We start from the raw sequence: 13,344 nt of genomic DNA, 5'->3' as shown, positions 1-13,344 counted from the left end.
GTCCCCTATATATGAACGAGTTCCATTCCGAGAGCATGTCTGTAAGTGCAATTTGTTCATAAGTCTAACAAAGTTAGCCTAGGTACACAACTAACACTATCGACTATATATTACTGTACTGTAATAGGTTTATAATACTTTCCACACAAATGATACATAAAAAACAAACACACAAAAAAAAGAAAACATTTTTAATCTTACAGTACAGTACCTTGAAAAGTACAGTAGCACAGTACAACAGGTGGCATAAAGGGGCTGGCATCGAGTGAACAGGCAAGAAGAGTTACTGACTGGAGGAGGGAGAGAAGGTGGGAGATGGTAGAGCTGAAGGGTCGTCAGCAACAGGAGACGGAGGGCAAGCTGCAATTTCACTCACACCTGACGTTGATGGCACAGGTTCTGGTTCTTTGCTGGATTCAATTCTATCTACCCTCTTGAAAAATGATCCAGTGATGTCTGGGTAGTAGCTCTTTTTTTCTCATTATAGATGACACCGTAGCACTGGATTGCATTCTGAACAGCTGCTGCAACCTTCGGTACCGTTGTACATTCAGGTCTTGCGCCTCAAACAGTGCCTCCCCAAATAGAGAAAATCCCCTTGCCATTTCCTGCTCCACTTGTAGAGGATGCATGCACATGACAATGTACACCAGACACGTGAACTAACTTACATGAATGGACACATGAACGCATGTTTGCATCTTTGAAACTTCGCAACTTAAAGGTTCATATGTAGGGGATTTACCGTATAATAATTTATGTTATTACAGAAAAAGGATTTAGAGGCATGAAATATGCTTAATCGTGTTCATTTCCCCTTTTCTCCATAAAATATATCTTTAATGGGAAAAGATAGAATCTTCATCTTTTATGAAGTTGTACAGTTTCCTTAATCGGTAGAATCTAAGCAAATGAAAAAAATTATTTAGACTGCCATAAATAATGTTGTGTGTGAACAAAGTGTTCTTCAGAACTCCAATAGTAAGGAATTCCAATAGTAATAAGAAGAATGCATAGGATTGTTTAAACTGAATAGAGTTTAGCGATGATGCCCTCTAAATAAAGTCAGACAGTATAAATGTGTTAACTCAATACATTGTCCCAGTACCTTCTTCAGTGATACTATTACCAATAAAGGCTTTCCTACATGCCACCTTCAAAGCATTCAGCTCATGCCTGCATAGCCAGACATACAGGCACATAGTCCATCTTCTCCATTTATCCCACCTTTTCTATATATGTATTATTTCACTATAGATTACACCAAGTCCTAAGACCCCACTAAATGGTGAGCTAGCTTTTTTGACACAAGCATAATGGAGTTGTCATAAATTCTAAACTCATATTAACACCATATACTTAGTCCCTAATCAAGTTCCTAACTGACTCGTTTGATTTCATTTCCATCTTAGAAATCTAAGGAACATTCTGTGCTTCAAATTCAAATAGGGACAGACTTCTGAATATAAAAAGACTGCTCTTTACAATAAGATTTAATATGTTAAAGAAAAATATATATGCCCATAAAATTTTGGATGTTTACACTCCAATTTTAATAACTATTCATTTGAAAAGGAAATGGTACTTTCCCTTTTCTTAGTTTTGTTTTCGTCTGTTTACTACTTTTACTATAATGAACTTATACTAATAACTATTTTTAAACTTTTCAGAAAAAATAAGTTTGCTGTTCAGAAATTAATGTAGCTTATAAAATGTCACCATTACCATCACCATTACCACCAATGGATTAAAAAAAGGTATTATTAATCTGCTGAATAAAGTGGTTTGGAGGTATCTCTTTAATAATGAGAAAAAAACAAAGTAAAGCAGTTTTTATGAAACTAATACAAGATTTCTCCTTATCCAGACTGTTGAAAAGTCAGAAGGGTCAGATGCAATTATAACTAGAAATGGACCAGATGGGATATCTAAGTTGGAGAGCTTAGGTGGCCAAAAATTCATAATATAGCAGCTTTCAAATATTGATGAGTGTCTGTAGAAAGAGCACTAACATGAGAAAGGATAGACTTTGGAAGAAGGGTTTTGAAGAAAAGTGAGACTTATAATAGAAAATTGAATGAAGCTTAATAGAACAGCCAAACTTTCAATGGGCAACTAAGAAAGGATAAGTGAAATGGAAAAATTAAAATTGTTTCCTATAAAACTGAAAATACAAAGAATATGCACTGACTTGTAAAATGTGGTAAACACATAAATATAGAATTATGCTACTTATTATTAATACATTTAAAGCATCTTAAGATCCATAAAAGAAACTTGTACAGAAGAAAATGCAACTTATCTAGAGACACTGGTATATCCTCTAAAGAAATCAAAAGGTAGAATCATGACCAAAAGAAAAAAAACAAAAAACCAGCCCTTCATATATTGTACATAGTGTGAAAATATGTGCATTATTTCTTCCCCTCAATTCAAATATTTTTTCTTAAATTGGGTCTAAGTTTACATGTTACACTCTTCCTGGGTATTCAGAGGTTTTTAAATGTGCATGAGAAAACAAACAAAACCATAAAAGCAAAATATACAAGACATTTCCAACTTACATATAACTCATAAGAATGAGTTCTTCCATCTACATTTAAACCTATCAAAGACCACCAAAGAGTATGGAATCTAAACTCTATGGGTTGCAATGAGGGTAGAAAGAAGTTTAAAGCTTGTAGTAAAGTTCAATAAACAAGTAAAATGTGGAAGAATACCAGGGCTCTAGAAAACCCAACTGACGTTCTAGCATAATGTTCCAAAATACAAAAAAACAATTTGTCAGAAACATAAAAATGGTCACGTAATACATGGCTCTATTTCTTCAACGAAAATAGAAACAAAGAAAGATTATGCGTGCCACCTTGCAAAGAAGTCTAAAACTACTATATTCAGATTATCTGAGGCCCACCTTCTCCTACACACAACAATTTTCCCCACCCTGATTCTGTGCTCCTCACAAGGTCTAAAATACAAATATGACACCACCGCGATGAATCATAGTATCTTCTCCACCAGGCAATTAAAAATTTTTTTCACTTTGTTTAACTTAATACTAGGAATTGGATGAGAATTAGCATGTAGAAAGTTCCTGGCACTATGCTCAGTGTTTCATGTGTATTCTCCTATTTAATTTATTGATCTAAACCTCCACTAAATGGATATGCTTTGAGTTATCAAACACCTTTTTAAAACATATTTACAAACGCTTCTGAAAGAGTTGAGCCTTTATCATCCGCTCCAACTGTCTTGCAAATGTAAAGTAAGTTTTGTGAAAGGAGGAGGAAGGGGAATAGAAAATGAGGGAGCTAACTCTGGACCACCATTTATTACTTTTAGTGGGACAGTGAAGCATCCCTCAACAGAATGCCCCAGTGAGAAATATAAAGCAACATCAGTATGTTAAGATCAGGGCATCTGGGATGAGCAATATTAGGAAATGGGAGAGGAGTACAGAAGAAAGGTAGGAGGGTATTTGAAAGAACCCCTGTTTCAAAATTTTCCTAGGGGCCTGTGGGGGAATCAGGAACTCATTTTTCTCTTCTTCCTCTTCCTGCTGATTCCAAATTTTAAAATGAATACTATCTGCTCAGTGGATATTGAATGGGTAGTTTAAGGCTGACCAGGGATTTGATTTGCTATCTTAATTCACACACAGCTATGCTTCTTATTTCCAAATATATATCTCAATATTACCTGAACTTTTAGAAGATGATCCACTTTTAATTTTGTGACTACATTAATAAACTATATAGATAATTACTTATTCCCAAACCTAAGAGTTAGTGTCCTGAGAACTTCTGTGGTAGAAAACTGGCAGTTAAACAGTGAAAATGTTTTAGAGATTCAGAAGTGAGGAGAAAGACACAAATGAAATTGTGAAAACCTTCATATGCATTTTTCTATTCTCTAAAATAAAAGAATACCACATTCCAACTGAATAAATTTGTATGCCTTTTAAAATAGAAATGATGTGGAATGCACAATAAACTTCCATTTGTCATTCTTTGAACTTCCCAAAGTTATCAGGATCTGCTTCGTCACATTTTAATTACATGTTGGCAATTAATTTAATTTCATTGAATATAATATCCCTTTCTTTCTCCTCCTATTTCTCTATCCAAAGTTCAATGCTTTTTGGATTTGGTTAAAAAAAAAAAAAAACTATGTCACAGTAGTTGACCCTGACTGTCACTAGTTCTCAGTGGAAACACCTCAGAACACAGCTGTAGCCTTCCCTTCTAGCAGCTGCACAATCACAGGTTTGAGGCTTGTGTCTCTGTTCCCTCCTTTCAGCATCTTTATTTCTTCCAAGAAAAAATAAAAAAAAAACCTTACCTTCATTACAAAAACCTTACATCTGTTGTCAGACACTTACTTCCTTGCTCTCCTCCAAACCTCAATACCCCATTTTATTTCAATTATCATTGCTACATATAAAACTAAGCATCTCATAGCTGCCAAAAAGATATTTAGAAATAAGGCCATATGTATTAAAATGTCAATGAAAGGAAACCTGAGACTGAGGAGGAGTGGGCATTTGGGGAGAAGGGGCATATTTGGGGAGCTACCTCTGTCATGAGGCTGAAGATGGGTCTCAAGAGAAAAGTTACCAAGGCATTTCCCAAGACAGTGATCTGAGTGCCCCAGAGGCTCAGTACCCACGACAAGAGTCTAAAAAATAGTAGAAGGTAGATAACCAGGGAAAACTCATGAAAGTGTTATCTTTTCCATAAGGTATGTTTTGACATCTACTGTTTAAATGGAAACAGGTTTCTGGGTTTTTTTCTAGTAGAAATGAGCATATTAATATACACACTAGAGAAATCTGTAAAAATACTATACCCATAAAGTGAGATTTAACTTTTGTAAAAGTATATATATACATGGAAATATATATACAAATGTATATATAGACACACAAAACATATTTTACCTTACTATCACTCTACCTTACTTTACTCATTACAATATCTTTCTAATATAGTGTGTGTGTGTGTCTCTCTGTGTGTGTTTGGTTTGTCATTGTCACTGTTGTTGTAGTTTTCTCTCTACAAATAAAGCATAAGCTCCATGAGGGCAGAAATTTTGTCTTATTTTCCACTATGTTTCCACACCCAGAACAGGGTTTAGTCCATATAAGGTGCTCAGTAAATATTTCTTTAATGAACCAACAGCCTAAACCATTATAGCTTCTTGCCTGGAGTGTTGCAATGGCCTCCTAGCTTGTTTCCTGGGTTGCAGAGACAAGGAAAGACACAGAAAGGAAGACGCCATTTCCCAGTTTCCTTGAAGGTAAATTTGAACACTGTGACTGAATTCTGGTCAGTAGTAAGTGGCCATTTGCAGTCCACTTCCAGGCGACCTGCTGAATTCCCATTCACTCTCCTCCTCCTTTTGCAACAACCTTGGAGGTCATGTGTTGAATTAAGATGGTAGCATCACATGATAAAAGGAGCGTGAAGCCCTAAAACACAGTGTGGAGTAAAGTCTTCCCGCATCAGCTGTATTAACCTATGAAGTGAGGAAGCAATGACCTGACATTATACTAAGCCACTGAGATATGAGAGCTGCTTGTTACAGCAGTTAACATGTCCTGACTAATACACTATTTCTTGGTGTTAACATTCCATTCCTACAGAGCAACCAAAATGAACCTCTTTAAACAGAAATCAAATCACATCATCTCTCAAGAGCTTACCATCACAATTCAAATCCAAATTCCTTCCAGGCCCTCAAGACCCTGAAAAATCTCATGTCTGCCTATATTTTCAGCTTTATCTCCTCCTCCATTTTACTCACCATAATCCAGCCAAACAGGCCTTTCTGCTGGTCCTAAAGCACACAAAGCTGGCTTGTTCCCACTTGAGAACGACTCTTCTGTTTCCTGTAGAGGCCTTAGATCAAATTTCACCTCCTAAAAGAAGCCAATTTTCCCTCTTTTAACCTATCCTTGCACCACACTCCCTGTCTACTGCCCAGAGCTGTCTATATTATTATCCCATTTTATGCTTTATTTTGCTAACAAGACTAATCCCCAACTGCAATTATAATATTTATTTGATTACTTATTGATTGATTATTCCTTAACTCAAGGTTAAGCCCCATGACAGCAGTAACTTTGACTGATTTACCCCCAAAATCTTCCCAACACCTAGAACAGTGCCTGGTGCATAATCAATGAATATATTCACCTAAAGTTTGATATATATGAAAGCCTGAAAAAAATGTGACAAAATGTTAATAATTGGGTAAGAGCCTCAAAGGAGCCAGTTATGATTTTTATTTATTGGTATTTTCCAAGCCCTCTAAACTTCTTTCCAAGCCCTCTAAACTTCTTTCAATGAGCATAAAATACTTTTAAAACCACATGAAAGAGGAGAGGAACCAAGATGGCAGAGTAGAAGGACGTGCTCTCACTCCCTCTTGTGAGAACACCAGAGTCACAACTAGCTGCTAGACAATCATCGACAGGAAGACACTGGAACTCACCAAAAAAGATACCCCACATCCAAAGACAAAGGAGAAGCCACAATGAGATGGTAGGAGGGGCACAATCACAGTAAAATCAAATCCCATAACTGATGGGTGTGTGACTCACAAACTGGAGAACACTTATACCACAGAAGTCCACTCACTGGAGTGAAGGTTTTGAGCCCCACGTCAGGGTTCCCAACCTGGGGGTCTGGCAATGGGATGAGGAATTCCTAGACAATCAGACTTTGAAGGCTAGCGGGATTTGATTGCAGGGCTCTGAGGACTGGGGGAAACTGAGACTCCACTCTTGGAGGGCACACACAAAGAAGTCTGTGCATCGGGACCCAGGGGAAGGAGCAGTGACCTCATGGGAGACAGAACCAGACCTACCTGCTACTGTTGGAGGGTTTCCTGCAGAGGCGGGGGATGGCAGTGGCTCACCGTGGGGACAAGGACACTATCAGCAGAAGTTCTGGGAAGTACTCCTTGGAGAGCCCTCCCAGGGTCTGTCATTAGCCCCACCAAAGAGCCCAGGTAGGTTGCAGTCTTGGGTCGCCTCAGGCCAAACAACCAACAGGGAGGGGACCCAGACCCACCCATCAACAGTCAAGCGGATTAAAGTTCTACTGAGCTCTGCCCAACAGAGCAACAGCCAGCTCTACCCACCACCAGTCCCTCCCATCAGAAAACTTACACTAGCCTCTTAGATAGCCTCATCCACCAGAGTGCAGGCAGCAGAAGCAAGAAGAACTACAATCCTGCAGCCTGTGGAACAAACACCACATTCACAGAAAGATAGACAAGATGAAAAGGCAGAGGCTTATGTACCAGATGAAGGAACAAGATAAAACCCCAGAAAAACAACTAAATGAAGTGGAGACAGGTAACCTTTCAGAAAAAGAATTCAGAATAATGATAGTGAAGATGATCCAGGACCTCGGAAACAGAATGGAGGCAAAGATCGAGAAGATGCAAGAAATGTTTAACAAAGACCTAGAAGAATTAAACAACAAACAAACAGAGATGAACAATACAAAAACTGAAATGAAAAATACACTAGAAGGAATCAATAGCAGAATAACTGATGCAGAAGAATGGATAAGTGACCTGGAAGACAGAATGGTGGAATTCACTGCTGCGGAACAGACTAAAGAAAAAAGAATGAAAAGAACTGAAGACAGCCTAAGAGACCTCTGGGACAACATTAAATGCAACAACATTCGCATTATAGGGGTCCCAGAAGGAAAAGAGAGAGATAAAGGACCAGAGAAAATATTTGAAAAGATTATAGTCGAAAACTTCACTAACATGGGAAAGGAAATAGCCACCCAAGTCTGGGAAGTGCAGAGAGTCCCATACAGGATAAACCCAAGGAGAAACATGCCAAGAAACATAGAAATCAAATTGGCAAAAATTAAAGACAAAGAAAAATTACTGAAAGCAGCAAGGGAAAAACAACAAATAACATACAAGGGAACTCCCATAAGGTTAACAGCTGATTTCTCAGCAGAAACTCTACAAGCCAGAAGGAAGTGGCATGATATACTTAAAGTGATGAAAGGGAAGAACCTACCACCAAGATTACTCTACCCAGCAAGGATCTCATTCAGATTCCATGGAGAAATCAAAACCTGTACAGACAAGCAAAGGCTAAGAGAATTCAACACCACCAAACTAGCTCTACAACAAATGCTAAAGGAACTTCTCTAAGTGGGAAACACAAGAGAAGAAAAGGACCTACAAACACAAACCAAAAACAAGAAAATGGTCATAGGAACATACATATCAATAATTACCTTAAACGTGAATGGATTACATGCTCCAACCAAAAGACACAGGCTTGCTGAATGGATACAAAAACAAGACCCATCTATATGTTGTCTACAAGAGACCCACTTCAGACCTAGGGACACATACAGACTGAAAGTGAGGGGATGGAAAAAGATATTCCATGCAAATGGAAATCAAAAGAAAGCTGGAGTAGCTATACTCATATCAGATAAAATAGACTTTAAAATAAAGAATGTTACAAGAGACAAGGAAGGACACTACATAATAATCAAGGGATCAATTCAAGAAGAAGATATAACAATTATAAATATATATGCACTAAACATAGGATCATCTCAATACATAAGGCAACTGTTAACAGCTATAAAAGAGGAAATCGACAGTAACACAATAATAGTGGGGGACTTTAACACCTCACTTACACCAGTGGACAGATTATCCAACATGAAAATTAATAAGGAAACAGAAGCTTTAAATGACACAATAGATCAGATAGATTTAATTGATATTTATAGGACATTCCATCCAAAAACAGCAGATTACACTTTCTTCTCAAGTGTGCATGGAACATTCTCCAGGATAGATCACATCTTGGGTCACAAATCAAGCCTCAGTAAATTTAAGAAAATTGAAATCATATCAAGCATCTTTTCTGACCACAACACTATGAGATTAGAAATGAATTACAGGGAAAAAAACGTAAAAAACACAAACACATGGAGGCTAAACAATACGTTACTAAATAACCAAGAGATCACTGAAGAAATCAAAGAGGAAATCAAAAAATACCGAGAGACAAGTGACAATGAAAACACGACGATCAAAAACCTATGGGATGCAGCAAAAGCAGTTCTAAGAGGGAAGTTTACAGCTATACAAGCCTACCACAAGAAACAAGAAATATCTCAAATAAATGATCTAACCTTACACCTAAAGGAACTAGAGAAAGAAGAACAAACAAAACCAAAAGTTAGCAAAATGAAAGAAATAATAAAGATCAGATCAGAAATAAATGAAAAAGAAATGAAGGAAACGATAGCAAAGATCCATAAAACTAAAAGCTGGTTCTTTGACAAGATAAACAAAATTGATAAACCATTAGCCAGACTCATCAAGAAAAAGAGGGAGAGGACTCAAATCAAGAAAATTAAATATGAAAAAGGCGAACTTACAACAGACACCACAGAAATACAAAGCATCCTAAGAGACTACTACAAGCAACTCTGTGCCAACAAAATGGACAACCTGGAAGAAATGGACAAATTCTAGAAAGGTTTAACCTTCCAAAACTGAACCAGGAAGAAACAGAAAATATGAACAGACCAATCACAACTAATGAAATTGAAACTGTGATTAAAAATCTTCCAACAAACAAAAGTCCAGGACCAGATGGCTTCACAGGTGAATTCTATCAAACATTTAGAGAAGAGCTAACACCCATCCTTCTCAAACTCTTCCAAAAAATTGCAAAGGAGGGAACACTCCCAAACTCATTCTATGAGGCCACCATCACCCTGATACCAAAACCAGACAAAGATACTACAAAAAAAGAAAATTACAGACCAATATCACTGATGAATATAGATGCAAAAATCCTCAACAAAATACTAGCAAACAGAATCCAAAAACACATTAAAAGGATCATACACCATGATCAAGTGAGATTTATCCCAGGGATGCAAGGATTCTTCAATATGCACAAATCAATCAATGTGATACACCATATTAACAAATTAAAGAATAAAAACCATATGATCATCTCAGTAGGTGCAGAAAAAGCTTTTGACAAAATTCAACACCGATTTATGATAAAAACTCTCTATAAAGTGGACATAGAGGGAACCTACTTCAACATAATGAAGGCCATATACGACAAACCCACAGCAAACATCATTCTCAATGACGAAGAACTGAAAACATTTCCTCTAAGTTCAGGAAAAGACAAGGATGCCCACTCTCACCACTATTATTCAACATAGTTTTGGAAGTCCTAGCCACAGCAATCAGAGAAGAAAAAGAAATAAAAGGAATTTAAATTGGAAAAGAAGAAGTAAAACTGTCACTGTTTGCAGATGATTTGATACTATACATAGAGAATCCTAAAGATGCCACCTGAAAACTACTAGAGCTAATCAATGAATTTGGTAAAGTTGCAGGATACAAAATTAATGCACAGAAATCTCTTGCATTCCTATATACTAATGATGAAAAATCTGAAAGAGAAATTAACAAAACACTCCCATTTACCACTGTAACAAAAAGAATAAAATGCCTAGGAATAAACCTACCTAGGGAGACAAAAGACCTGTATGCAGAAAACTATAAGACACTGATGAAAGAAATTAAAGATGATACCAACAGATGGAGAGATATACCATGTTCTTGGATTGGAAGAATCAACATTGTGAAAATGACTCTACTACCCAAAGCAATCTACAGATTCAATGCAATCCCTATCAAATTACCAATGGCATTTTTTACAGAGCTAGAACAAATAATCTTAAAATTTGTATGGAGACACAAAAGACCCCGAATATCCAAAGCAGTCTTGAGGGAAAAAAACGGAGCTGGAGGAATCAGACTCCCTGACTTCAGACTATACTACAAAGCTACAGTAATCAAGACAATATGGTACTGGCACAAAAACAGAAACATAGATCAATGGAACAAGATAGAAAGCCCAGAGATAAGCCCATGCGCCTATGATAAACCCATGCACCTATGGTCAACTAATCTATGACAAAGGAGGCAAAGATGTACAATGGAGAAAAGACAGTCTCTTCAATAAGTGGTGCTGGGAAAACTGGACAGCTACATTTAAAAGAATGAAATTAGAACACTCCCTAACACCATACACAAAAATAAACTCAAAATGGATTAAACACCTAAATGTAAGGTCAGACACTAGAAAACTCTTAGAGGAAAACATAGGCAGAACACTCTATGACATAAATCATAGCAAGATCCTTTTTGACCAACCTCCTAGAGAAATGGAAATAAAAACAAAAATAAACAAATGGGACTTAATGAAACTTAAAATCTTTTGCACAGCAAAGGAAACCATAAACAAGACAAAAAGACAACCCTCAGAATGGAAGAAAATATTTCCAAATGAAGCAACTGACAAAGGATTAATCTCCAAAATATACAAGCAGCTCATGCAGCTAAATATCAAAAAAACAAACAACCCAATCCAAAAATGGGCAGAAGACCTAAATAGACATTTCTCCAACGAAGATACACAGACTGCCAACAAACACATGATAGAATGCTCAACATCATTAATCATTAGAGAAATACAAATCAAAACTACAATGAGATATCATCTCACACCAGTCAGAATGGCCCTCATCAAAAAAATCTAGAAACAATAAATGCTGGAGAGGGTGTGGAGAGAAGGGAACCCTCTTGCACTGTTGGTGGGAATGTAAATGGATACAGCCACTATGGAGAACAGTATGGTGGTTCCTTAAAAAACTAAAAATAGAACTAGCATACGACCCAGCAATCCCACTACTGGGCATATACCCTGAGAAAACCATAATACAAAAACAATAATTCAAAAAAGTCATGTACCAAAATGTTCACTGCAGCTCTATTTACAATAGCCAGGACATGGAAGCAACCTAAGTTTCTATCAACAGATGAAAGGATAAAGAAGATGTGTCACATATATACAATGGAATATTACTCAGCCATAAAAGAAATGAAATTGAGTTATTTGTAGTGAGGTGGATGGACCCAGAGTCTGTCATACATAGTGAATTAAGTCAGAAAGAGAAAAACAAATACCATATGCTAACACATATATATGGAATCTAAGAAGAAAAAAAAAGTCATAAAGAACCTAGGGGCAAGACGGGAATAAAGACACAGACCTACTAGAGAATGGACTTGAGGATATGGGCAGGGGGAAGGGTAAGATGTGACAAAGTGAGAGAGAGGCCTGGACATATATACACCACCAAATGTAAAATAGATAGCTAGTGGGAAGCAGCCACATAGCAAAGGGAGATCAGCTCGGTGCTTTGTGACCACCTAGAAGGTTGGGATAGGGAGGGTGGGAGGGAGGGAAACGGAAGAGAGATGATATATGGGAACATATGTATATGTATAACTGATTCACTTTGTTATAAAGCAGAAACTAACACACCATTGTAAAGCAATTATACTCCTATTAAGATGTTAATAAATATATAATTAATTAATTAATTAATTAAAGTAGTTTTGTTCAAAGAGTAGGAAAAAAAAGGGATTTTGGAATCAGGAAAACTGGTTTCCTTGCTAAGCCTTGGTCTTCTCATCTGGAGAATATGGTGATATTGCAAATACACTCCCAAGGTCCTTTCCAAATCTCACTCCACTGCACAGGGCAAACGAATCAAAGGCTCTTGCTGCATGCTGCATATTTATGCACATATATACTTTCTGCATCACTGAACTAGAGATGACTTGCTAGAATTCTGCCCAGGTAACAACTGTTAAGATAGTTTTCCCTCTTAGCATGGTGGCCATATGCTGCAGACATCAGAATTTCTCACTGGGTCCAAGACTGCCATAAATTGTTATAAGTGGGTATAGACATGACTTTTATTATCAGTGAGACAGAGTGGAGGATTGGGCCTCAGTTAACCTAGGATGGACAAGGCGAAGCTCTACATCCAGATGTATAACTTTTATAACTTATTGAACTGTTCGTAAAAGTTGATTTTGTAAGTTCTTTGAATTCAGGCCAAGTGAACGACTTCCTGTTTCTCTCATTTGAGGTCCCAAAGCATTCTTCCTTGAGATTCCTGGAGACATTTGTTTCACATTACCAAGAGGTTTCAATATTTTAAAATAAAATGTATATTTCATTTTCATTTCAAAAATATATTAGCTAAAAGAGATATTCATATAGAGTGCAAATAAAAGAAATTAACTAAAACTAATGTGTATTTCAAGATACACAAATGCTTGTGCATGTCTACTAGAAGACATAATGAAATACTCTCAGATACTTAAACTTACTTTAATTAGTAAGTTTGAATTTAAGAGAAGGAAATCAAAAGCTATTCTGTATGTTGAAGAATA

The sequence above is a fragment of the Balaenoptera ricei genome, chromosome 13 (assembly GCF_028023285.1).
Source record: "Balaenoptera ricei isolate mBalRic1 chromosome 13, mBalRic1.hap2, whole genome shotgun sequence".
In the NCBI taxonomy this organism is placed as follows: domain Eukaryota; kingdom Metazoa; phylum Chordata; class Mammalia; order Artiodactyla; family Balaenopteridae; genus Balaenoptera; species Balaenoptera ricei.
Note: the sequence above shows the minus strand (reverse complement) of the source record.